Below are 27,281 nucleotides of genomic sequence, written 5' to 3'. Positions count from 1 at the left end.
AGCCAGACGTGAGCCCAGCCTTGTGTCATCTGAGTATTGACAGCTGTACTTATAAAGAGGGCCAGCCACCCCACTGGTGCAATCTTCCAGTCTGCTGGGCATGGTGAGGTCTTAGCTTCCAGCGAGGCCTTGGGCCACACTCTAATGTGATAAAGCCACGGGAGACGGGCTTTCATGCCAGACCAGTCACTGCTACACCCCTCACCGAGCTGCATCACCTACCCATTCTCATGGAACCTTGCAGAGAGAGCCTTGGAGGAGCCATGAACACCCCACCCCCACATTCCCTGGCACTTGACTGGTAAGAAATCTGCATCTCAGAAAAGCCGAGTGGTTCAGCCAAGATCTCAAAGGCTCAACTCTCAGTAATACTCTCTAAGAATCGCTGGGTGTCGAGTGTGGCAGGGGCTATTCTAAACGCACTGCATCTAGTCTCTCATTTAACTCTCAACAACACCTGCTTGTGAGGGAGGTGATGGCATCGCCATTTTAAAGGCGGTCACGAAGCAAGCCAGTGATGGAGTAAACCTAGCTTCAAACCCCATGTGGCTTAACTTCTTAACCATGCAGCTGGCTATACTGCCTTTCCAACCCAAGTTGGTGCCCTCTCTACTCCACCTGGTCCACAATAACACCAACATGTTCGGGTGAGCAAGAAGGGAAGCAAGCACTGGAAGAGCCAGGTGCTCGCTCTGCCATGCTCAGTGATGCCAGGCAGGTTACTTCCTCCCTCTGGTCATCGGCTTACTCATTAGGCAGGATAACGGGTCATCTGAGGTTTATCTGACCAGGATTACACACAGGTCCCTACAGGAATCACGGTCAGGCAGTCCAGAAGGGAAGCCTAGGGTGGGTGGTATCATGAGGAAGAGAGCTGCCCATCAAGGAGGAACTCAAGCACATCTCTCATCCCCATGACACAGATGGGATGGGCAACACATGGTGCTGGTCTCAGCGTGGCTGGCCCTACGTAAGTGATTTTAAACTGGCATGGGCACAGGGTGCCAGCCTCCTAGAGCAGAGCCAGGGTCTGTCTCTTCTGGGTGTGACCCTTCTCTCACCGGAGGAGGGTACCCCTTGCAACATGCTAGGTTTGCAGCCAAATTGGTCAAATGCACTCATACCCAGCTGGTGGTGGCAGCAGCTCTGGGGCTCGTCACGTGGTCACGGCCTCACAATGAGGGGTGTTGCTGGCATTGTGCCCTGTGCCCAGCACAGCTGCCTAGCCGGAAACGGCTTTAAGTGGCTTGCTGAGATCTGGCAAGCTCTCTGCCCCAGTCAGTCTGCCTTGCTCGGAAACTGCTTCAAGAGAGAGACTGATTTGGGGGAGACTTGGACAACCTCAGCTTTCTGGGTAACGAGGCTGCCAGCCCGGGAGCAACCTGGCTCTGCGCTCACCAGCCGTGTGACCCTGGACAGCTGCCTGATCCATGAAGCTAAGATTCCTTGCAGGTAAGGCGGGAGGCAGTGTAGCAGATGGTCTTGGAGGCCTTTCCAGCTCCCAAGTTCCTTAGTCTGATTCTAGGAATAGCAGATATTCACACACGTTTCTTGGTCCAGTGCTGTGGCTCCGGCATGTGAAGGAGAAGGGGACACAGGCGATAGCGCCTATGCTACCAGCATGCGGAGTTCCTCACCTCAGCATCCTAACCACCATCCAGCAAAAGCTGAACTTTGAACTCCTCCAAAGTTCATCCTCCACGAGCAATGAGAGCCCTGCCCAGTGAGAAGCTCTATTCCAGGACACAGTTGTGCTTTCCAGTTGTGCACAGTTGTGTCAGTTAACTTTTTGTCAACTGGACTTGGCCCAGGGTATCCAGATGTTTGGCCAAACAAGATTCTGGGTACTTCTGAATGAGATCAACATAGAAATCAATACACTGAGTAAGGCAGATTGCCCTCCCTAATATGGTGGGCCTTAGCCAATCAGTTAAAGGCCCAAACAGAAGAAGACTTCTTTCCTGATAGTATTTAAACCGGGACATTGGCTTTTTTCATGCTTTCGGACTCAAAACACTGGCTCTTCCTGGGTCTGGAGCCCACTAGCCTTTGGACTAAAACCACACTGTCAGCTCTCCTGGTTCTCAGGCCTTCTTCAGACTTGGAGAGGAACAAAATCATGGGCTCTCCTAGGTCTCCAGCTTGCCAACTCACCCTGTAGACCTTAGGACTTGCCAGCCTTCATAATTGTGTGAACTAATTCCCTACGATAAATCTCTTATTGGCTCTGTTTCTATGGAGTACCCTGATTAACACATGCCACTTACGAAAAGATCTAGCATGCGGTTCTAGGATGGGTTGCCCATCTGTTCCGCTCCTTAAGAAATAGTTCCTGCAAAGACTGCACCAACACAGAGAGCCGGGTCCATAAAACCTTTTTATCCCAACAGAGGGGACCTCTCACATTTCCTGACCCTAAGAACAGGGATGCAGCTAAGCATCAGCTCCCTAAGAGGGACTAGAATTTCCACCCACAGGATACCTAACAGTAGCAAAGCCACTGTGAGACTGACGATCTCAGCACAGATCCCTCCCTGGCCCAGGAGAGACCACCTGCCAAAGGCCCACCCACATTTAACAAAAAAGACCAACAGCAAGTCTCCTTCATTCCACATAGCACTTTCTGGTCCACAAGACCCTTTGTGTTATTTGGCACTTCTAATGATCAGACCGTAGGCAAAGTAGCACCCCCACTTAATAGGGCAAATCGGAAAACTAGAACTGAAAGGACTCGTCAGGTCACAGAGTGAGAAATCAACATAACTCCTATGCTATTGATCTTTCCAACTTTACTGTCACATCTTGTATTTCTGGGTGTTCCAGCACAAATATGTGGTTTTTGTTTTGTTTGAAAGAGAGTGGGGGAAAGAGGAAGGGGGAAAGGTGTGGGGCAGGGTGGATGCTACACACAAGAATTAGGAATCTGAGCAACCACTATTCAGAATTACCTTCAAGCAGCTCTTTCCTGCCAATGGCAATCAAAGATTACACCATCCCTACAACAACCTCGAGCATTATTTGGAAGGAAACATCTGGATAATGAATGCTTTTATGCTGGAAAACTCAAGAACAGCCCTTTCTTGCAGCCCTATAAAAGTGCCCTGAAGAGACCCCATACCGCATGAAAGGCGTCATCAACACTTAAAATGCAAGAGCAGAGGCGGCCTGAGACTCTGAGTGGACACAGCCATCTCGCCACTCATGACCTCTTCCAACTGGCTCCCCCTCCCCTCTGGAGTGCCCAGCCTGAAATGCTGCTGCCCCAGGCGCTCCAAGTTCCTGGTTTCTGTTGGGTTTGGGACACCATGTACTGAACCCCACAGTGCGCTAGAGGTAGTGCAGTGGCTCTAAGATGAACCCAACACCATTGCTATCACTTCCTTTTAAGAAGCTGGGAAGGTGTCCGAGACATCTCTTACCACTCCCCACGCCCTCGGTGTTAGTGGTGAGAGTTACTCAGCCCACGGACCCTGAGACTCTCTCCCATGGTTCTAGACATGGTAGAGACTGCTGAGGACTTTGTTCAAGTCTAACCTATCTTGACACATCCCCTGCGATTCCTAGCACAAAACACAGCTCCACAGATATTTCTGTAAATACCAGTTGAAAGAATTTAGCACAGAAAATTTAGCACAGAAAAAGTATTTTTAAAACTCGTGTCTACCTTAGGAGGGAACTGTACTCTCAGACTGGTGGGAGGGATATAAACTGGAAATGGTCTTTTCTGAGAGCAAATGGTGGATCTAACAAAAATTAAATACTCTATGGCCTGAAGTTCCACTTCCGTAAATTGATTCTGCAGAAATACCCAGACCCACACACAGAAGTAAATGTACATGGACATCTGCTACAGAACATAACAAAAAACTGGAAACAAATGATAAGTCTGTGAGTAGGGGAATGACTGCGTACACTGTGCTACAGACCAATAAAACCACTCAAACCAATGACCTCGGACAAGATTCGTGAGGCAGAGCAATGTTCAGTAGGCTAGCATTTATGTAGAAAAAAATGTTTGTAGTATGCAAAGACATGCATTTTGGTAAGTGAATGGGAAAAGAGCCAAACGGATATACAACAAATTATTAACAATAATTCTTGTCTCTGGAGAGAGATTTCATTTTTTATTTCCTATATGCCTCCCTGTACATTGAGTTTTCTTAGCCAGAGTGCATATTTTTTAAATGTAATAATTTAAAAATTTTTTAAGTTTCATGCAGATGTGGCATATGGAACTATCTTTATTATTATTGGTGGTGGTGACAGCTCATGTTAGGTGTCTCCCTCGAATCAGGCACTATGCCAGAAGTTTTATATCAACACTAGGACAGTTGAGGAAACTGAGGCTGGGACAGGAAGGGTAGACAACTGAGGCGTAAGGCGGAGCTGGGTTTGCAAAGCTACTTTTGTTAGACGCTGTGCGCTGCCCTTAATCGCTCCCCGCTTTCAGGAGGCACCGAGGCTGTGGAATTCCCTCATCTGCTACTTAACATTCCGGTGGAACAGGCTTTAGATCGAAGGCTTCTGCTTTTGTCAGTGTGTCTTAATAATTTCCATTTCATGTCGTGTTGACACATTTGCAGTTTAGGAAATAGAGTTCAGAGGAAATGATGTTTTGGTTTTAAACTCTCAGATGCACATTATAACACGGCCTCCAAACACGCCCCTGGTCATCCGTGGAGATGTCTTCGACTTTTAAAGACACCTTAAAGCACTGTAGTTACACTTTAAGCCATAAGTGATGAGTTTTCTCAAACACACAACTACTACAAGGCAAGGACTAATCACCTTTTGAGACCTGCAGAAGGCCCACACACTCTATCCTTTCTTCTAAGTCACAAATCAAGGTAATGCCCATCTCTTCCTCTTCCTCTTTCCTGAGCAAGCTGTGAACCAAAAATCAAACTAAGATGGGGCAGAGCACACAGGCTGCCCCTTGGGGAGCGGCATGCTCCGGGATGAAGCGTGTCTCGACCTCGATGCCTGTTACAGAAGAAGCCGAGGCTGCCTCCTGAAAGGCAGCTTCCTGCAGAGGGAATCAGAGGGATTACAAGTGCACAAGTTCTCATCCACAGGACGGACACGGGATTCCAGGCTCCAACAGCTTCGGGATCAAAAGTCCTGACTCTGGAAATTCACATGGCTAGAAGGGATAAGGGAGGAGGTCTGGATACCAGCTAGTTTCACCAGTTCATTCTTTCACTCACTCACTTGCCCTACTAAGTGTCTGTGTTATTGGTTTATGGGGAAATGCTGATAAATCAAACCTGGCCCCTGCCCTAGAGAAAGAAGCTCGCAGCACAAAATACAGTCGTCTCTGGGGCTATTTAGTTAGTTGTGTCATTGTTCAAGTACTGCCAGGCTAAGAGGCTCATGCTTTAGTGGCGAGGCCAAAGGGGAGCCATCAAAGGCTTCTGAGGGCAAGGGTGAGGAGGTGGGGACTGGGCTTGCCAGGTCCCCCAGGCCTGTTTCCCCCAATTTTAGACTAGATTCTCACTGCCACCGCACACAGAGCAGGATACATGAACTAAATTATGATAATGCACTGTATCAACCCCAGGACCCAGGGCAAATATTATCTGTGGGGTGCCTGTGAGCCAGGATCAAATGTTACAGGTGCCAGAGATGGAAATAGGGTCTGGGGAACTCTAGAATATATCTGTGTGTGGGTACTTATATGCACACACACATATATGCAAACACGTATGTACATACATATGCAGAGCCACACACACATGCTAGGCCCTCTAGCAGCATAATGAATGCTTGAGTCCTTCAGAGCCCCCACCCCACTCTAGTCAGCAGGTTTTCTCTGTGGAGGTGGGATACAGGAGTCATAAGCATTCCTTATCAGGTGTGGACACGTGAGTGTCTCAGCCAGGAGTCAGGGGCACACAGGGTGAGTGACAGGGGAAGAGGCTCTAATAAAATGACAGGTGGCAGCCCATGTTACAAGCACACACTTGAGGCCGGCTGAAGGCTCTTCCTCTTCTTCCTGGGCTGGGATGAGGCTTAGCACTTGCCTTTTAGAGTAAGTCTTGTGACCCAGTGAATGAGAACTGTGGGGAGGGTGGGTTGGGAAAGAAAGCCTATTTGAATGTGGATTAAATTAGATGAAAAAGGAAATTGCAGAAAGGAAAATGAACCAGGCTAAAAATAAGGCAGCTGCAACGTTACTGCTAGACAGAAAATATAACCCCAGCTAGTCAGGGAAACCAAAGCGGCACAAAACAGAAAATATAAAGTTCCCACCTAAAAATAACTAGAATACTAATGTGGACTCGCCATTGAGAAATATGGAATTTCTGATATAAGCCTGAGATTGCAGTCTCACTCAGTAGGGAGGGGTTGCCCACAGACTGGAATTTAAGGTTCTCTTCCAACTCTGAAGCTGGCGACAGAGGACTGAGGTAAACCCTGAGAGCATTCTGGTCTACTGGCTGCAAGATCTACAGAAAACTCTGAAGGAAATGGCTTGTCCGAGTCCAAGACCCCAGGAGCAATGGGCAACTCAGGATGGGTGTCAGGAGCCCGGCCCGAGCTCGCCACCAGCAGACCCTGGGCAGGCCCCTCCCTGCGGCTTCCTCATCCGCAAAGTGACCAAACAAATGGGAGCAAAGTGACCAAACAAATGGGAGCCGATTGACCTCAGTTGTTTGTTTATTTACTCAGTCGCTTCTTTTTCACATTTTATATTTACATATATCTGTAACGCAGTAGCATAGGAGAGTGAGTATAAAGCACCCACGAGATCTGGATTTGACTCTCGGCCAGCCATTTTCGAGCTGGTGACTCTGGCGAACCCTCCAACCTCTCCGGGCCTCCAGCTCCTCAAGTCGCTAGAGCTCAATGAGTAATAAAAGAAGAGCGCTGTACATGCGAATGACAGTGCCTCTTGCCCCACCCCTCGGCTCAAGTATGTTTCAGACCTTGACCATCTTGGAATAAATGCAAACAATTCAAATGATTAATCTCTCCCTGATAATGCAGTGCTTCAATCCCAGATATAGACTACGCTGGCAACTCTGTATGCCGGTACGCACACTTTGGAACTGGACTCGGGAGACAGGTGCAAGCCCGGCCCTGCCATTTACCAGCTCATGCCCTGTCGGGAGTGACTTCCCCAGCAGAACCTCAGTATCCTCTGCTGTGGAGTGAGGAGAATACCAATATCAACTTCAGGGGGCTGTTATAAAATAAAACCAGACAAAGGACATAAAAAAGCCTTGTAAACCATAAAACCCTATGCAGATGTTACAAATTAAGGCAGCATATACATACATGTCACAGACAGAGACACAATCTTATTCCTAACTGACATCTGGTGTAAATGACTCGCTATTCAGTCAGTTTCTGTCCACAAGAAGACATCTCATTTCATTTTTCTTCCATGATCAGTCGTGCACAGTGCCTTTCACTGATGCTGAACAAACAGAATGAACTTCAATATTTACCTCCAAAGGGAAGGACCCTGCAAAGTGGGACAAGGTTCTGAGAAGGCACGACCTGATTCCAGGGTTCAGAAACATGACACATTTTTTTTTGCACGATACCTACCACCGAACGATTTAGAATGCTCTGGGAAAAGGAGTGCCTTTATGTTACATATGAAACCCCTAATAACTGGAACCGAAGCTCTTCCTGAGCGTTTCATTAAGTACATCATCTGCTCACGTTTGGCACTTTTCCACTAGCTGGGAACCTACAAAAACTGATGTGGTATGACAGCTGAGTCGGTGCTGCCAGACAAGCTTCCTCGCTCGGAAACGGGGTGGGGGCGGTGGGAGAAGGGGAGGGAGGGTGGCAGCTGTCACGTTACAGCTGCCATCGCGCAGACCCGCACTTCAGATTTCACTCACGTCCCCCCTGACGGAGGCACTAGCCACAGGCCACATGACCGGGGGACTCCACGCTCATCCTGGTGAGACAAAGAAGCCAGGCCTCCCCCGGGAGGTCCCACCCTCCCAAGGAATGTCTCAATTACCCTTTAGTGCGCGCTTTCTTCCAGCATGTAAACCTGTTGGCCTCTGGGCCTGATAGCTCAACCCCCTGCCCACCTGACTTGGAGGAGGCTCTGCTGCTCTGCTGTTCTGTGTCTTACTGCCAACTCAGAGGGGCTGGCCGCCGAGTCCTTCAGCAGCCCCTGAGCACTGGCTGCCAGTCTGTAAAAATGTCCCTCTGCAGGTGGTGGTCACAGCCTACTCCAAGCCTGAGGACAGGACCTCGGGGATCCTGCTGAGGACCTATCACCAAAGTCCATTAAAATCTCATTTATCCTCCACTTGGAGGAAGCCTCCATCTGCCTGCCTTGCTTTCTGCACTGACAATGTGCATTAATGGCAGGACTAATACTGTGAGGGCAGGGGGCATCAGAGAGAAAAGAAGGGTGCTCGAAATCAGGAGGAGAACAAACGTATCACGAAAACCCAACAGCACCCGCGGGGACCCTAGTTATAGACCCGAAGGGAGCTGACTAATTCCCGTCATTCTTATATGCTCTGTGGAGAAGGTCGCGGTCATTAGCACCCCCAATTGTATGTGCTTCCTTACATCTGCCAGAAGGAATGGCTTAAGATCAATTACTCTAAGAGCCAAATCATCATCTTAGGCAGATGTCTTTCAACATCCAATTGGCTCACATCCAACAATTCTATACAATAGGTCAAATCATTCTGTTTCCTGGGGGTTTAATTTACAACTAATTCCTCTTACAGAGTTTACCAGGAAGCTCCCGCTGTTTAAAATGAGATGTGCTGGGGCGCTTTACGGAGATTTCTCTATGTGGCGAACGACCTGAAACGGCTGTTTTGAAAAACGCCCAAGCTGGAATGACTGCAGCCATTCTGTGTGCCCACCATCAGCCGTGGTCCACAGGTGGGAGCTGATGATGCAGGCGACCTGCTGTCCTCGGGCCTGCTCCTCGTTTTCAGGAGGATCTGAATGCTCACCTCTGCCCTCAGACCCGAGCAGAACCGCGCAGGTTCTCACCTGCACCACAACCTTTGAGGTCAGCTGCAGCTCCTGGCATGGTGTCAGCTGATTCGGGAGGGAAAAGCAGACTGGCCAGCCCTGGATGGAGGTCCCTAAGCCAGGTCCCGCAGCAGGGGCATGTGACTAACGTAGGTGCCCAGACTGCACAGGCCTGTTTTAAATAATGCAGCGGTTTTTAAAAAATATTTGGTCAACTAACTTAAACCAGAATCAAAAACCCTCATGTCTATAACACCAACTGGCTCCCCATCAGTCACAAATGTCACTGCTCCACTCTGCCAGGCCCTGGACCAAAAGCAGAGGCTACTCACTCCCCTCTCCTTCCCGACAATGATCTTTCCCTTCAACATCCAAAGGCCTTCAAGGCCAGGCTTAAATCTCACCACCCTCAAGTGCTGTCCCTAACCACCCTGGGGAGGCTTCTTGTCACTTGTTGCCCACTGTCCCAATGATTATCTGTCCCATTCACATGTCAATTAATCACCAAGGCCTCAAGACATTTCTTCCTGTAAGGACTGGCTCTGTGTCCTCAACTTCTTATCCTGGACTAATAATTCCAACTTGACCTAGGTTTTTGACAGTACAGGCTCTACAGGATCAAATCTGTGTGCCCAAGTGGCCCAGTGACTGCTGGTACCAGCAGGTTCTCAATGAGCTCAATGACTTGATTAAAGAAAAAGATAAATTGACGATGGGAAGTAGGTAGAGGCGGGTTATGGTTCAGAAACTCCCAACAGTCCTTGGGGTAAAACCCAAACTCCTTCTAGGGGATCAGAAAGTACCCCATGAACTGGCCACTACACAACCACAGATGCACATTTTCCCCACATACCCTCAGAGCTACGGCCACACTGGCCGCTCAGGGCTGCTCTATTCGCTTCTGAGGGTGGCACAGGCTGTCTCTCCCCCTGCAAGACCATCTCATCCCTCCTACCCCCACACACAACATAACCTCTGAGCTTCCTCAGGACCCTGGCTCAGCACCTGTGAAGCCACTGGTGAGTCCCTAGAAGGCCGCCACACTGGTCCCTTCCTCTGAGGCTACTCGTCTTTTAAGACCCGAGTCAAGCTTCAACTCCTAGGAAGTCATTCCTGCCTCCTCATCCCTCGGAACCCAAGTGATCGTCTCATCTCTAAGGGGACCTCCAACCCACGAAGTGAAGTCCAAGACACCGGCGTCTGACTTGGGTCCATGGCAGCCTCTCAAGGTCTCCTTCACGCCACTGTCCTCAGTGCCTGACACAGGGCCGCAAAATGACTGCTGAATGGACAAAACTCTCCTGGAGTCCTGCCACTCCACCCCCAAGTCACCTCGTCTTTGTGGCTAACCTGAGAGGCCCTAGTGGTGATGTCTGACTCTGTTCTGCTCTCGTCACTCTGAGGCCCGTCACCCCTTCAGAGTCCTGTGCCTTTCACAGAGAGAAGACTAAAGCATCACTGCTCCTTTGCTCCCAGGCTGATGGTCAGCCTGTCCGACGTGAAGCTTCTCACTGTGTGACAAGGGCAAGTGGGAGAACGAACAACACAGGGTCTTCGGGATGTGAGGTGATGGCAGGAGACCTTGCTGAGAGGGACAGAGAGCCCTGAAGCAGGGTGGGAATGAACACGGAGCATCTTTCTTCCTGGTTCATGGTACCCGCTGAGTACCTAAGACAGACAGGAGGCAGGAAAGCCGTGTGACAGACAGATCCTCAATGCATTTTGCTGTGGCAGAGTTTCTTTCTCTTGTAAAGCAACACACTGCTTACCTGGCCTTCTTGTAAAGAGAAACTTGATGGAGATTTACAACATTCCTCTTGCTCTGAGAAATCAGAGTTACCACTCCAAGGCACAGAGATCAGCAGCCAACAGCCAGCAACTCAGAGGAAGGAGGGAGGGAAGTGCCAGGGACAGAGTCAGACTAAACCAATACCCACCGGCCCGGGCTTCTGGGCCACAAATGGCTCCATCAACCATATTTCTCAGAACTGTAGATACTCTAGAGACTCACGACATCTCCCTCCAGAATGAGACAAACAGTCTCTGCATCAAATTTGGGAGAGCACGTGTTCTGAAAGCCTCAAAATCAGTCACTTAGGCCCTGCCCAGGCTGCTGGAGGAGACAGAGGCTTGCTTAGGCCTCAAAGCAAGAAGTAAGAGAGAGGGAAGAGAAGTATGAAGCAAGACATATGGGATCAAAGAGCACGAGCAGTGACAGTGAGAATGGACATTGAGAACGGGGAGGTATTGGAGGAGGTGTTGGAGGTATTGCTTGGATGCAGAGGGAGGTGTTGCTTGAGGAAGGCCTGGAAAGTATGGACCTGGATCTTGAGCAAAGGAGTAACATGATTGGGCATCAGGGAAATCATCTGGTGACAGTGAGAAGGAAGGATGAGTAGGGGGCCAGCATATGGGCCTTCCCTCGGTCCTTGAAACTCTCCTACTTAAAGTCCTTCCCCATTCTGAGAGCTCCCCAAACAAAGGTGAAAGACAGTGTGCTGTGCATACAGGGTACCAGGAGCTCAAATGACTGCTCCTCTTTACACAGATGATACACGTGCAAGATGACAGCTCTTTAAAACGCATTAAAAAACATTTTCCTAAAAGTAGCTACGGTGAAATTATGCTCCATTTGGAAGCAGGCTTCTGTAAAAAGAAATCCCCCAGGGAGTCTAGTGTGACTTCAGCTGCAAACAGGTTTCCAGGGTGCTGAGTGGAAGCTGCAGATACCAAGTGTCACATGCTGTGTGGAGGTCTGATCACGACTGGTGACAAGCAAACAGAGGCACCTGAAGCCTCAGCCAAACCTGAGGGCCAGCATGTGGAGGCTGTTTATGGGAGATCATGTCCCTGAGCCTAGTGGGACCTGGAGCTTCTAGTGAGCCTTACTGCTACTACTGCCACCAGCAGAGTAGGTTAGCACTAAAGTCACCTCAGGATCAGTTGACCCCTTGACTTCAGAGATGGGGAAACTGAGGTCCCAGAGGGGCACTGCCTTACCTTGCTCACACCAGAAGTCAGTGGAGCTGGCTTGAGTTCTTGAGTCCTTCAGCTCATGATTCTTCCCCTAACCACACTACACCTCCATCCCCGTCCTGCTCTGTTTGGCCATTCAAAGATTTGTAAGATTCTCACTGTAAGATCACAGGTTTGTGAAGCTAAAGAGAGGAGCTCGCAAGGCTGGGCCCTCACACTGCCACTCACAGAGTGGGGCTTTCCGCGCCTCTGCAGCCCGAGGTGCTCCAGACTTGCATGGGGGATGACAAGGAGACACCAGAATGGAAGCCCTGCCCTCTGCAACGGAGGCAGGAACGGAATGGGGCAAGAAGTCCCAGGGAATGGTGCTGCTGGCAGACCAGACCAGAATGCCAGGAAAAGAAGGAGACCCCAGGCTAACGCGGGGCTTGTCAAACCCTGGGGCCATGGAGCCAGGCATCGAAAAGCAGAATCCGGGGCTCACTCTAGTGAGTCTGTAAGGAATGGGGCCTAGGAATCTGCATTCTCGGCATCATCCACCCACCTCGCCCACCTCACCCTCGCTTCCCTATGTGATTGATATTGGAAGCCCTGACTCAGGTCTTTAGAGCAGCTTGCCCTTCACTGAACCCAGGGTGGTGGGCAGGGTGTGGACTGACACTCCCCTAGTTTTAGAGACTGGCTGGGTGAGGGGCCTCTTGGCCTGACTGGACAGCAGTCTCGGGGCAGAGAGCACAGGCAGATATCCCACTGAGCTTCCACATGCCCTGCCTTTCAGGCCACTGCCCAGTGGGCCTGCTCAAAGAGCCATTTCTGTCTGCAACGCGGGGCTAACTTGCAGTCCTCTAGGGGTTCCAACGTGATTTACCCTCCAGCATCTCTGGGGCTGCCTTCATCGCAGCCCTATAGGGGGCGAGGAACTCTGGCCCTTAGAAGCTTGGAGCCGAGCAGCTTTGCTCACCACCTGGGAGTCCCAGAGTGAGTTGGGGACAGAGGGAGCTCCCAAGATGAATCACAAAAATTGCCCTGTCAATGCAGAAGCCTGCCTTGCGGTTAGGGTGCTAGCCTCCAGTCCTGGTTTCCTGTGTGAATTCAGGAAGGTCTCTTAACCTCTCTGAGTGGTGTTAAGAATCAAAGGAGCATGGATGTGCTCAGTATGTCGATATAAACAAGTGTCATTGTTACTGGTTATGGCATTTTTCTCTCCTTGGGAGGGAGGGGTATCGGGAAAAGGTTTGTGTTTTCCTTCTAGTTTTAGAGATCAAGAGGTAAATGGGCACTATTTTTCAGCAGGGGCAAGAAAGTACTTGCATGGCTTATACTTGGCTCACCCATTTCTCCTGGAAAAGAAGCCAGGGTCCTTGGTAGGCATCTCTGAATGGTCCTTTCATAATTTTGAAATCTCAAGTGAGCGTGTGTGTTTATGTCAGTACTTATAAAGGGAGACGGAACCACCCTTGTCAGGAGAGGAGATTATCGTCAAGCACGTCTCCCTGGCAGAGGCACTGTGTGTAATTAAAGATGATAATTATAGCTCTATGTCTAGTGTCAAACCCAGGGCTCTTTCCAGACATGAATGACTGCGCCTTTCTCGCCCTGTGTGCAAAAACACAGAAGGCCCTTTGTGGATGGGGAGAGCGGGCAGCTCTGTCCTGTAGCTAAGGGTGGCTTCTGTGGGCCAAGCCCTTTGGATGGCTTGACCTAGAAGCTTTATCCAGGAGAGCTGGGTCAGACACTCCTTGAGCTGGGTCCTCTTCAGTCTTAATCTTGCTGTAGGATGAGATCAGGTGACAGGAAGCTCCAGAAAGCGGCAGGAGGCTTGCAGCTCCAGAGGGTTAAGGTTAGTCCCTCTGGAAGCCACATCCTCGCCAGCACACAGAGCTCTCTTCTCTCCCAGTATTCACCACAGAGCCAGAACATCGACTCAAGCACCCAGCCCTTCACCTACCCTTGCCCCCTGAGGCATCTATAGATAAGAGGCCCTGTGAGCTCTGGAGAGCAGGAGCTTCCGTGAATGTCTTTATCCACCAATGCCTCCCAGCAGGACCTGACTCAGAGCACAGGCTCTGTGCAATGGAAGAAAGGGGCAGGGGACAGGGACTGAGCGCTGGACTCGGAGTCCCGAGACGTGAGCACATGCCAGGTACTGCTTGCTGGGTGACCCTGGGCAGGCTGCCTTCATTCTCTAGATTTCAGTTTCGCTCTTAAAAATGAGAGAGACTAACAGGGCTGCTTCCAGGACTATTCTGAGGATAGAATGAGATAATGTCTAAGAAAGTGCTTTGTAGTCAGTAAAAGGAGAAGCAAACGTAAACTGTTATGACAATAACTCCACACTTATGACTGATAGTCAAGGTCCTGGAAAAAAAACTAGGGAAAGGCCAACTAATCTGATAATATTAATTAGAAATTTCCACAGACCCACAGATTTCCTGAAACAAAGATGTTTTCCTTTCCTTAAGCCCCAGAGAAGGAAAAGACACCACTCCCTGTAGACAGGGCCCTGGAGACAGAGCCATGGACGCCCCAGGTGGGGTGCCAGCAGGGGAGGGAGGCAGGGGGAGGGCCTGCTTCTTTCTCCACACCTAGACAGAGGTGACAACTCCCAAGGGTGCCAGCCACTGCAAAGCCCAAAGGATGCGAGAGGGCGAGAAGACAAGTTGTTCACAGGTCACGAACTCAAGGGGACGCAAGGGGACACTGGCTGCAGAAGGCCTTGCCTGGCAACAGTCACCAAACCACATGAGGTGGCTGGAAGGAGCCCTGGCCCAAGACTTCCCTTGTCACCACTCCCTGGGCAGCCCACGTCCACAATCCAAACCTTGTGTTTCTTCACCTGTAAAACAAAGAGGTGACAGCCCCTCAGCCTGGCCTGGCTCCAAAATCCCTACTCTGTGAAGGAAGATGTCCGGCAAGAGTAAAGGTTTTAACATCCTAGTTCAAACTTTTTAAATAGCACCATGCACAGCTCAGGGCAACGTCGGCGGCACTGGTTCTGGCTGACCCTAGGACTCAGACACCAAGTCTGTCACAGAGGCTGTGAGGCCTGAGGGTTTAATAGAACCAATGGTGTTTCCACCTGGGTCCCAGCCCCAGAGATCCCGCCCTTCTGTTCAGGAGCCCAGTGTGGGGTGCTGGGCTGGAGCCCTGAAGGAAGCCCAGAGCTTTGCATGAGTGCCAGGAGCCTCGGGAATCTATAGCACATCTTGGTCCAACCGAAAATGAGTTTCGAGTCTAGAGGGTGTAAATTATGAAAATAATGAAAACATTGCCTGGTTTCCTCTAAGGCTCAACTTAACAAGGTCAAGTGATCAGTGGGGTAACGGGCTGACACCCACCGGTTGTTTTTAGTTCTGGGTTCTGAAGTTGCTGCTGGGACGGCCCCTCCCTCATCTTTTTTTTTTTTTATTACAGAGGAGGCAGGAACTGTCCTTCATGGTCCATCCAGTGTGACCCCACCCCATGCTGCCTGTCCCCTTCTCCACCTTCCTCAGACCCATAGGGTTCCCTCATCCCGGAGTCAGCCCTCTGCCCCACTAATCACTTGACCTGGGTGTAAATTAAACATTGCCTGGTTTCCTCTAAGGCTCAACTTAACAAGGCTCCTTTCAGTGGCTGCGTGGGCTGAGCCAGAGGTGGCGGAGAGGACAGGGAGGGCTGGATCAGCCAAGGCCCTAAGCACCTGCCCCGCGTGGGTGCTTTTCACAATCCTAAGGCCCCTTCGGCAAAACGCTTGGGCTCCGTCAGGCCAGTCATCCAGCTAGTCCTTCCAGGTCTACCTTTAGACCTGCCTCTAGATGCCTAGGCTTCCACTACCCTCCCTGGCTCAGTCACCAAGTGGAGAAATCTGTTCTAAACTGTGGCCCCCACCCAAGCAGACCAGACCAAGCCCCCACAGTAGCCCCCAGGTATGTCTTCTTTGCTCACACCTGACATACCTTGAGGACTGACTGTAGTCCCAGGTAACCTCCCATTACAATGGCCCCCCTGGGGGCAGGTCCAGGTGGACTCCACCTCCTAGCGCAGCAGGGGCTCATCTGATGCTGGCAAAACCCCCTCCTCCCTGACCCAGCTCAGACACCCTCCGATCCGCCAACCATCCTCTCTCCCTCTCCCTAATGGCAGCGGGGCTCAGGATTAACTCTTGCCTTAGCAAAGACTCTTCAGCAGGGACTCTTCTAGCAAAGACTCTTCAGCTCTGAGCAAGGGAATGCAAAATAGCACAGAAACAGAAATAAAGCCCTAGAAAAGGCCAAGGCAAGTACATGTGTGGAGAGGAGGGGATGCTGTCACCCGCCGGTTGTTTTTAGTTCTGGGTTCTGAAGTTGTTGCTGGGACAGCCCCTCCCTCATCTTTTTTTTTTTATTACTGAGGAGGCAGGAACTGTCCTTCATGGGTCCATCCAGTGTGACCCCACCCCATGCTGCCTGTCCCCTTCTCCACCTTCCTCAGACCCATAGGGTTCCCTCATCCCGGAGTCAGCCCTTTACCCCACTGATCACTTGACCTGTTCTTGCTTGGCTTTCGGCACACAGATCCCAGGACCCTGGAAATCCTCCCTGATGGCCCCAGGCAGCTGCTGGAGCCTCTGCTCCTGCTTTCTCACCAGTAAAAAATGGAGACAATCCCATGCACTACCTCCCTGGGCCTTAGGGAAGCTGAGGGGGGGAGCTCTGATGGCAGGGTTCCTGACTGAATGCCACCCAGTCCAGTTCTGATTTGAAGAACTGCAGGAGTTGGGGAAAGAAACAAACCAGTGAGGTCAATCAAACACGTGCAGGAGGGCCTCCAGGGAAGGCGACCATGAGACAGTGGGCCACAGAAGGGAAGGGGACAGCGTGAGCAAAGGCACTGAGAAAGCTGGGAGAGGAGGAAATCAACAGGAGACAAACTCCCTTGCATTCCACTCTGTGCTGGTAAACCAGGGGGAGGAGGTTGAAAAGGTCATGTGGAATAGACGGTAGGTCACGTGAGAAAGATGAGAGCCCAGGTACTCAGGCACCAGCTAGACGGGGAGAAGCTGGGGAAGGTGGTGACGCCAAGAGCCAAGGGAGGGTGGCAAGGACAGCATGAAGACTTGAAAGGACTCAATAATGTGGTGATGAGATGCTGGATGTTTGGGGCTTGGGGACAGGAGTACGTGCCAGCCCCCATGAGCCTAGCAATGGAAATGGACCCACAGAGGCACGGGCCAGCAGGCATGAGCCCACGACCAGAGACCTTTAATCCTTGGGGAAGAGTTTACTGATCACTTACACAACACTTAACTAAAATCAGCAAGTTCTGTCCTGGGGACATTCTTCATCAGAAAGTTCTGGGCCAATATCTCAAATACTGGTCACCGACAGTCTGAGTGCAAGTGTTCCTAGCCCTGTGGTCCTTGCCTACCTGGGGCCCTCCGTGCAGCAGGTAAATTATGATGTAGTGTAGTAAGTGCTAGATCAGCATAATCATACAGAAAGAAGGATTGTGGCAACTGGAATAGGGGGGACCAACGAGGAAGCTCGGGGCCCTGGGAGACGACTCTCATCCAATGCGTCATTTTTTAGGTTGCCAGGTACAATTATAGGCCTGCGTTCTAGACGGGGGAGAGAAGAAGTGGCATTTTATTTATGTATGCTCACGCAGCCTGTTTTGGAAAAGGACCAGGGGCAGTGTACCATATCAAAACAGATGAGCCAAGCCACTGGAAGAGAGAGGAAAAGCAGGGCTATTCAAGGGATGAGGGGAGAAGGGGAAGGGGAGGACTGAACCTGAGCCACCGGCCCAAGTGACCCTACAGGTGGAAAGCGTTTGCATCAGAAGAATGCAAACCTGTTGTCCCTCAGAGTCCCTCCCTTGCAGAGCCAGGCAGACCCCGCAGGGAGAAGCAGGGAGAAGGGGGCCCGGAGAGGGGCACAGTTCAGGTCAGCCTCCATGACTCAGCTATCTCATAGGGCAAAATGAAAATGATCCCACTGCTTCAGCTCAGAGCCTTAGGGAGAATCCTGGCATAATCTATAAAAGACCTTTAAATACAGCCCTTTGCCATCATTATAAACTTCTAGAGAGCCAGCCTGAACCCTTGTTAGAGGAGGGTACTAATTAATTAGTCAAATAATAGGGTGTGGGGCAAAGCACTGAATCTCCTTCTTCAGGCTTCTGGAGTGGCAGAGCTGTAGCTAGAGGTCTCTTTAGACAGATTTGCAAACCAGCTTCTCTCCCCAGGACCCCCCAGGATGGAGCACCTGGACCCTCCTCTACCCCAAACACACAAACACAAAGGTGCCCACATCTGAACCCACCGACTCCTTCCCTAAGAACCTTCCTCCCCGCTTTTCAGACAGGACAACCCCCATCAGGTAACTGACACTCTCATGCTCCCATTCACCAGGATCCCACCTTCTTCCTCTCTCTTACCCATTGCACCCCAACTGGCAAACTCTTCTAACCACCCACTGGCTCCTGCCTACAGCACCCCATAGCCACAGCCCTGGCTCCAGCCACAGCCCCCTGGCCTAGATGACTGTCATAGCCACAGAGCCACAGAACCAGTCTCTCTGCCTCTTGCTTCTTTTTACTCTAATCCACACTACACACCCAGGCAGGCACAACTTCCTAAACAACTTCCTAACTGTGTCACACCCCTGCCCCAGGGATGGGCGGTGCTTCCCCAAGAGCCTCCATGCTCTGCCCCACATGCAGGGTACTGATGGGTAGGTGGAGGATGCCAGGAGCTTTGCTGCCAATCGACCTGAGTCTTCCTGAGTCAATTTCTGGACAGGCATTTCCATCAATTTCTGTGCTTTCAGATCTTTTAATGTCTCTCTGGTATTCTGAAAGGCAAGGGGCAGGGATGGGGAACTGAGCTCCTCTGTATCACATTCCTGTTCCTTTATTTCTTCTACCTGTGGGTTTCTCTCACAGCTGCCAAGAAAGAGAAAAAGGTTAGAGACTATGTTCCTGGGGGTCTCGGACCTTGTTGCCAAATGCTCGGCAGGATATCCCAATTACACCTGCGAAGCTGGGTGCCGGCACACACAACGGTGCTTGCTACTTTGGGAAAATTCACGACAACTCCCAGAGACTGTGGTCTTGCATGGAAGCCAAGAAGAGAGGGGAACGCAGCCACCAGCCACTGCCAAAAAGCTGGGCCGCTCATGCCCCAAAGACCAGCTCTGTGATCTTCCTACCTCCTGAAGGTGGCCAGGGCCATGGAAAATGTCTCCACTCTGCTCTTGACTCTGAGAAAGGCCCTGACTTCCAGGCTTCAGTAACCCAGAGCAGCAGTGACCAGAGGCCGCAGTGTCTGGGATACAGACCTCCTCGCACCAGAGTTCCCAGGATTCAGTTTATGGGAATCACGGTTGTGTGACACTTCCCCCTCCATCCTGCACCCACAGTGTAAGCTTCATGAGAACAGGGACTTTGTGCTGTTCCCTGATCGGCTCCTAGAGCACAGAACAGCACCAGCACATAGAAGATGCTTGTGAACACCCGTCCGATGAATGAATACACCACACATTGTTCCTTGACTACGACCCTGGGACTTCAGGCAAGTGAGTCTGGGCAAAATGAAAAAGTTGTTGATAGTGAGTAGTTGTTCACTATCTGCTGCCTTTTCTTTCACTCATTCTCCATATAGACCTGTATTCCTGGGCTTATTCTTTCAACTGGTGAATATTTACTAGGCTCAAAGAAGATATGGAAATGGGTGAGACCCAGTCCCTTCCTCAGGGAGCTCTCAGCCAGGGAAAAAGGGGTGACAAGAAGCACAGCTAGAAGCCGCATGCAGTCCTCCACAGGGAGTCGGAACTGGTGCCGATGACAAAGACAGAGCAAGGCACCAAGGTCTCCTATCTGACTCCCGCCCAGAGGCCAAGCTGGCTCCTTCCCCGCCTCCCCACCCATTTAGCAACCGGCTAAACTCTCCAGATCTGGCAATCTTCAGAGGAAGATGAGACATCTGTGGGCTCCTGAGGGGGCCCCAGCATGACCGTCCACCAGCCCTGGGTCCCTAGAGTTAGTTAATATACTCACGCATTCAACAACTGTTTACTGAACACCTACTTTGTGCTACGTACTGCATCAGGTACTAAGGTACCAGCAGTAAGCGAAGCAGACATTTCTGCCCTGTGAAGTCCACATCTTAGTGGCAGAGAGACTATAAACAAGATAAAATGTAAGAAAAATGTACAGTGTATGCTAAATAGTGAACAGTGTTAAAAACAAAATTAAGCAGAGAAAGGGGGGTTGGGAAGTGTTGAGGATGGGCTGAAATTTAAGATAAGCACCAGAGAAGGCCTCACTATGAAGGTCATTTAGAATTAAGACTTCAAGTGTGACCTTGCTCAATGTCACCCTCTCCGTGCAGCCCACATTAGCCTTCAGGAGGCAGTATCACCCCTCCGTCTATTCTCTCTACGGTGTCACTCTTCCTGGCTTGTTGTATACTACAAACAGTGCTTGTCTGGGTCCTTGTCGACCTCCCGTGTGACAGGGGTACCTGGGGGACAGGGACGGAACATCTGGCACACAGCGGGAGTTCTGTCAACGACTATGGGCTTTCTGTGGCCTAGTCCAGTCCTGTTGTAACTTCCCTGAAAAGATGGACAAACTCTGTGTCGAAGGTCAAAAGGGAGAGAGGCCCATGGGATAAGAGAATAGGAAGTGACTGCCAGGTTGGCCCACTGGTCACCATAGAAACCCAGGCTTCATGCTCCCCTCCCCACTTGCTCCCCCTCCCATCTGGCCTCCCTGGGCTGGATCTCAGCAGGTAAGCAAGCACCACCAGGCTGGGTGTGTGAGCCATGCTATTTCTCAAGATCAGGAAAGTCATCCGGTGACTAATACAAAATCTATTTACACTTGATTATCTTCTTCCTGTCCGGTTGGTAATCATTCTGGTAAATGATAGACCAGCCAGGGAACTCTGCACAGTCCATGACCAAGCCTTCGATCTGCCAGGAAGGTGTAGGGGCAGGTTTCAAAACATTTCAAAACAAGGCCGAGGGGCCCTACTTTAGAAGTCAGGAGACCTGCTCTGTGGCTGGCTGCTGTGTGACCTTGGCCAGCTCGTGCTTGGCCTCTCTTGGCCTGAAGCACAAAGAGGATGCTGGGCAGAAAGGACTGCCCTTCAAGGACAGTTACATCCCCCAGCCAGGGGAGGGCTGTGACCACCAGGACAGGTGGCGACCTGGAGAGAAGGCAGACCAGGGTCCTGCAGAGTGTGAGAGGTAGCCTAGAAGGATGGGAGTGAAGGGGCACAGGGATGCTTGGGCAGCAGAGCTGTGCAAAAAGGCTGGGCGAAAGAGGCCAGCGCGTGGATATTCTGAGAGCAGAGTCCATGAGCACTGCACAGCTGGGAAGTGCCTGGACTCGGCGGGCCAGACGAAAAGGCCCTTTACTTTTCCAGCTACCAGGACAAGAGACTAGCTAGCACAGCCTTGAACCAGGGGGCAAAGATGATGGCAAACACAAGAGGAAGATGGAAATCTCAGGTAGGGTGGCCAGAGATGGCCTCTCTGATGTCCAGTCAAGGCTCGAAGACCGCCCCACCCTTCACCGCGCTCCCATTCTGAGAAGCGTTTTCTGGTCTTCAAGGGCTTTATTCTGGAATTTAAGAACAGCAGCTCCAAGAAGGGCCTCCGGACCCTGTCTAACCAGAAGGATGCAAACCAGAAGCTCCCAGGCGTGTCTGTGCTGAAAAAGAGAGGGCAGCATGCCCGTGAAAAAGGAGGGTTCCAAAGCCGGCTCTTTGTCACAACCTGGTAAGACCTCGGCTGATGCCACATGGAGGTGGTGGGAGCGGGGCAGGAGGAGGTACAGTCCGGACCAGGACAACTGGAGAAGCCCAGTGTGCGCAAAGAGGAAGGGAACCTAAGGGTTTATAACGACTCTCATGGCGCCTGGGAAAGAAGGCAAAATCTAATTTTCCAGATGAGGGGGGACTGAGGCCCAGAGAGAGAAGGCAACCTGCCTCAAGACACACAGCAGACCAAAGCACAGCGAGAGCTAGAACCCCCATGTTCAGCCTCCTTCCTCCTGAAATAGGCCACAACTAGAAACATGGTACACACCGCCATTCTCTCAGAAACTCTGTTGTTCCTCGAAGAGGTCATGACAGAGGATGAGAAGATACAAAAGGATGCCCCCACCCTTGCCTTTAAAATCAGTGACTGGCTTTACCTGGAGTGTGCCTACTAGCACATGGGGTTAAGAAGGGCAGAAGGCAAATTGTGAGCAAGAAAAACAGCCAAGTCAAGGCAGCGGGTTCTGTGTGAAAGGGCTTTCTTTTAATTTTCTCTTATTATGCTATAAAGCTGATTTAATAATAAAAGCATGCTAAGGACTTTTTAATGTGTAATTGCTTATAATAAAAGTTATGGAAAAATACTTTCAATTATCGTGTATGTGATTCATCCTGTGAGATGACACTTTGAACAATTTTATAAGGGATGTTGGGCGTGGGGTCACACATAAAAAGGGGGCTTATGTAACTGTAAAATGCCCAGTTATTTCTGCAGAGCTTCTGTGAGTACAGGACAGTTATGCTGTAGGCTAGGGCTCTGGAGGGTGCTGCTTTTCCTGGTTTTGTCACTTACTTAATTTTTCTGAGTCTCAATATTCCCATCTGTAAAATGGGGGTAAATAGAAGTACCTATACTTCACAGGCTCCTTGTGAGGATTACATGAGTAACCGTGGAAAGTGCTTGGAGCAGTGCTCGGCTCACAGAGGAGCACTCTGCAAAAACTAACGACCACCATCCCTGTCACCACTACCACCCTCGGGTACCTCTAAGAATTCCTGGGGCTGAAGGCCTGGGGAGAAAGGATCTCCACTGAGAAATAGTCTGTGCCCTTAGGTGAACTAGGGCTTTATAATCCAATCAATCTTTACAAGCTCTTGGCCCATGTGCTTTTCCTATCACTATCTATCAAAAGCCTCAACTCCTGCCACTCCTCGCCTGCAGAAAGTCCCACACCTCCATGCCTTTGCTCAAGCTCTTCCCTCTGCCTGAGTTACCAGACCCAGCTCTCATCACCACCACCTCCCACCCCACTTAAGACTGCCCAAATGGGGAGCCTCTGACCTGGAAATTCACCTGCTTACCTCTGTGCACCATCCACTGACCACCGAGATCCAAGCCTGTCTCCCTGCTTTGTGGATATTCCTAGGGGCAGTGGTGGTGTCTGCCCAGATTACACAGCTCAGTCTCTAACATGATAAGGCACAGCAAGGGATCCAGGCCAAGCTGACCCAGTGCACTGCAGAGGGCCTGAGAACACCTGTTCTACTACTGTCCTATTGGTTGGGCCACCTACCTCCAGGTGGGCAGGGGCCCCTATAGGGACTGGCCAGAGGATTGAACAACACTGAATACCAAGCAAAGGGCCAAGAGGCCCTCTGCCTCCCAATAACAATCACCTCATGCACATGTTCTTCTTCTCAAGACTCATGTCAGTGTTGTGTGCCTGATTTTACAATGAGGACATCGCAGCCTCAGTAGGCTAAGCATCCTGACCCATCCAGACGCCCAGGTTGGCCTGACTCGGACAGAGCTCAGAGCCCTTCTCACCGATCAGCAGGTCTCTGTGCATCTGGACCTTCAAGCCCAGGAGCAAGACTCAGTGAAGAGGGAAAGAACCAGCTATGAGGCAGGACTTTGGAGAGAGGTGGCCTGATTCTACTGGCTCCACGGGAGGCTTGGCCTGGGGACACCGAATACTGGGGCACTGGGGCAGGGAGGGAACCTGGAAGTGCTCTGATTCTCCCTCTTCAGTTTACAGAGGAGGAAACAGGCCTGGGCAACCTCAAGAGATGGGCCAAGCAAGATGGAGGCAGGGCGGAACAGTTGCGTGGGCCAGGCTGGCGCTGAGGAAGGAAGCTGTCGGCCCTAACCAGATCCTTTCCTAGTCAGAGTTAGTCTCAGGTGCTCCCTTCGTGTGGCTGGACCTGGGTGTCTAATAATGAGGCAGCACACAGTTAATCATGACATTTGGAGCTTCAGGTTGACACAGACCCCAGAGATGGCTTGAGCCAACCATCCACCTGAGATTTAACTACCTTTACGTCACCCAATGCTGGCTGTTTCGTCCTCTGCTTGGATACCTCTAGTGGTGGGCAACTAACTAGATGGCTTCACATTTATTCAGCGGGTTAAAAAAATCTCAAAAGGATTATAAGTTTTTGATCCTCAGTTTCCTTACCCATAAAAAGAAAGGCTTGCACTGGGTCACTAGCTTTCCAACTGGGTTCCAAAGAGCCCCCAGGTTTGAAAGAGGTAACTCCAGAGCTGCTGCTGGAGTGAAAGAGGCAATGGGGGTACAAAGGGAGGCGACCCATGGGCATCTGGGTCGTGAGGTTCTGTGGAGAGCTCAGCCTCCATCTTGGAACCAGAGCCTAATTCCTGTGGGTGACACAAAGTGGAGAGGGAAGCTGAGGGAGACAAATGAGAGGGGGGATGAAAGGAGTCCCTGGGGAAACAGGCCCACTTCTCTACACCCTCCATCGCAGCCACAGCCCATGAGTCTAGGCCGAGTTCTCTGTTCACAAAAGCACACCTCCCAAAAGCTCCCACCACCTGCTGCAAGGAGGCAAGGACACAGAAAATAAAACCTTCTCAGTCAATCACAGGCATGTCGGCTGGGCTGGGGAGTCTGAAAATCACACGGTACGCCAGGGTTAGATGGGCCCTGGACAGAATGTCCTGCATGATGGTTAAAACAGGGCCTCAGCCGTGAGCCCCACAATGGACTACCCAGCTGGGTTGCCTTGGGCTGGTTCCTTAACCTCTCTGTGGCTCAGTTTCTTCATTGGTCCAATGGGCACTTAAATGTCAAAGGAGGATGGTGAGGATCCAGTGAGACTTCACATCTAGTGCTGTAAACAAGTACAAGAGAATTTAGCTGCTGCCCCCACTACTGTTACTGACCCATCATTCCATAAATAAGTAAAAACAGAGGCACAGAATATGCTGCCCAAAGTCAAACAGCCAGTTTGCATTGACTGCCCATTCCAAGGCTACTGCTTCACAGAGGAAACTTCGAAGGGGTCACTCAGGTGGCAAGTGGCCATCCCAGACCTGCTTGAGCCCGCTGTGGGCTCCTCCTGCACGGCACAGAGAGGCAGGCCCATCTTGGGCAGAGGGGGCATCTCTGCCTGGCAGCGTTATGCTCATGCGTCACACATGCCTGCCCTGTTACTAGAAGTTAAATACACGCATGCACATAAATGCTACAGCATCTGAAAAAGGTCATTCTAAAAGAATGACTGTAACTTTTCCCGTGCCACCCCCTGGCTCCACTGCTGTCGCCAGCATCCACCTCTGTCCCCCACCTTCTCCTTCGGTCAGCTCGGTGAGCTGCTTCCTGGAACATTTACAACCCCAGCCCCCATCCCTGCCATCAGACAATGGTGACGTTACGTACAAAGAATTCTGAGTCAAAGAAAGCCGCAGCAAGGTTGTTACAACCAGAAGATGTCCTGTTTAATCACCTATTTCTTAAAAAAAAAAAAAAAAAATGCGGATACATTTGGGCATAGCCTCCAAGCTAGGAACAAAGCCCAGAGCGACAAACGGAAGGATGCTTCTTAGGAGACAGAATGCATGGAGATGCAGGTTCCTCATGAACTCGAACTGCCTTGGGCCTAGCCCCCATGGGTGTGCCTCAGCAAAAAGCCAGAGTCCCACGGGACATTTCCACCCAGCTAAAGGGCTACTCAATGCCGAGGTCCAAGATAGCACCAGGAGACACTCAGCTCCATTCCTAAGATGCCAGTCGGAGGTGGGGGCCTTCCAAAGGCTCCTGGAAAATATCCCCTCCTCCCCCCGTCTCAGCCCCCTGCCCCTATGTTCTGTAGATGTGAGTCTGAGCCCCTCACTTCCACTTGTGTGATCCCAGGGAAGTGACTTGTCCTCAGTTTCCTTCACCTGTAAAATGAGACAACAGGTCCTGTGCAGGGAACATGGCAAAGTGTGTATGTCAAAGGGCCCAGGACAGAGTTTGGGCGCCAGCCTCAGACGGCTCCTGCCACTTCCTCGTGTCCCGGATACCCCAGCATCCAACACAAACACCACACTTCCTTCAGTGCTCCACCCCAGACTGCCCGGCCAAGCACAGGCACATCTGGCAGTCTGCCTCCAACTCACTACGTGTCCTCGGGCAAGTCCTTCACCTTCCCTAGCCTCAGTTTCCCCCACCTGCAAAATTAGGCTGTTGGGTTTGGAACACCTCAAAGATCCTTTGCTGTCCCGATATCTGAACGTGCCAGTGTCCCAAAGTCACTCCTGTAACTACCATTCCTTTAAGCCCAGACTGATGCCTGCTGAATGCAAGGCTGGCTGGAGCTGCAGAGCCAAAGCTCCCGACCACCAGCCCTGGGTGCTGCCAAAGAGCTGGGGTTTCACCGAGCCCGACGGAGGTGATGGTACGTGGGGGCGGAGGTGATAGGATGTGATGGCAGCACAGAACAGAAGCAGACCTGGTTCCCTGAATCGCTGGAGAAGAGCAGGCTGCCCCCCGCCCCCAGGACCCCGGCCCCAAATGCACGCTCGGCGCTCTGCCTCTTCCTGTCCACAGAGGCCGCTTTTGGCCAGGAGAGATCACGAAGATGGGAGTGGGTGTGAGGGGTGGCCCTTTAGAAGGTTGCATTGAGTCTCTCTGGCCAGTCACTCCTGGGCCCTTCACAGTGTGGCCAGGTGTTCTGGAGGCCACACTGGCGGCCGGAGAATCACTTTCTATGAACAGGAGGAGCACGAGGCAGAGCCCTAGAAGCAGGGATTGGACTTGCACCCAGATCCTTCAGCAATTGTCCTATACGGTCTCCACAGCCCTACAAGTTTACATTCCACATGGGCCTCGCTTCTCCTTCCTCCGATTTCACAAAGAAACAAGAGAAAGTGCTCACAGACATGAACGCCAAACAAACAAATAAACAAGAAGAGGGCCACAGAAGGAGGCAAATACCAAGACATACAGGGTACCAGTTCACCAGGCCTCAAAATTAGGGGTGACTCCCACACTGCTCCTGGCCACCCTCCTGTACTCTTCAGCACTCTGTACCCCTGCCCTTGTTTCTGCCTTGTGTAGGGCCGGAGGGGGCCCACCCACACAGCTGCTCTTCTACCTCTGGATCTTCTCTTCCTGTGTCAGGAGGGCCCATAGGAGGCTTCTCCTCTGCTGCGATCTCCCTACCACCCTGCCTATGCCTGGGGTCAGCTGATAGCTGGTAACCATTCATTCTTTAAAGATGCTCCAGGCATCATCCTGGCAAAAAGAGGCCTTTGGGATACTGCACACTGGGGCACATTCTTCTGGGCCCTATATAATTGCTTTAACAAGGGTTTTGTCAT

General features: G+C 51.1%; 1 protein-coding gene across 1 annotated transcript in view; it reads right to left on the bottom strand.

Annotated features, from left to right (window-relative positions):
• Nucleotides 1–27,281, bottom strand: part of SHB (SH2 domain containing adaptor protein B) — a 128,120-nt gene that overhangs the window by 55,185 nt on the left and 45,654 nt on the right. The gene's annotated exons all lie outside the window — the stretch shown is intronic.

The sequence above is a fragment of the Rousettus aegyptiacus genome, unplaced genomic scaffold, assembly GCF_014176215.1.
Source record: "Rousettus aegyptiacus isolate mRouAeg1 unplaced genomic scaffold, mRouAeg1.p scaffold_m13_p_3, whole genome shotgun sequence".
Taxonomy (NCBI): domain Eukaryota; kingdom Metazoa; phylum Chordata; class Mammalia; order Chiroptera; family Pteropodidae; genus Rousettus; species Rousettus aegyptiacus.
The sequence above is the reverse complement of the archived record's forward strand: the minus strand, read 5'-3'. Positions and strand labels throughout refer to the sequence as shown.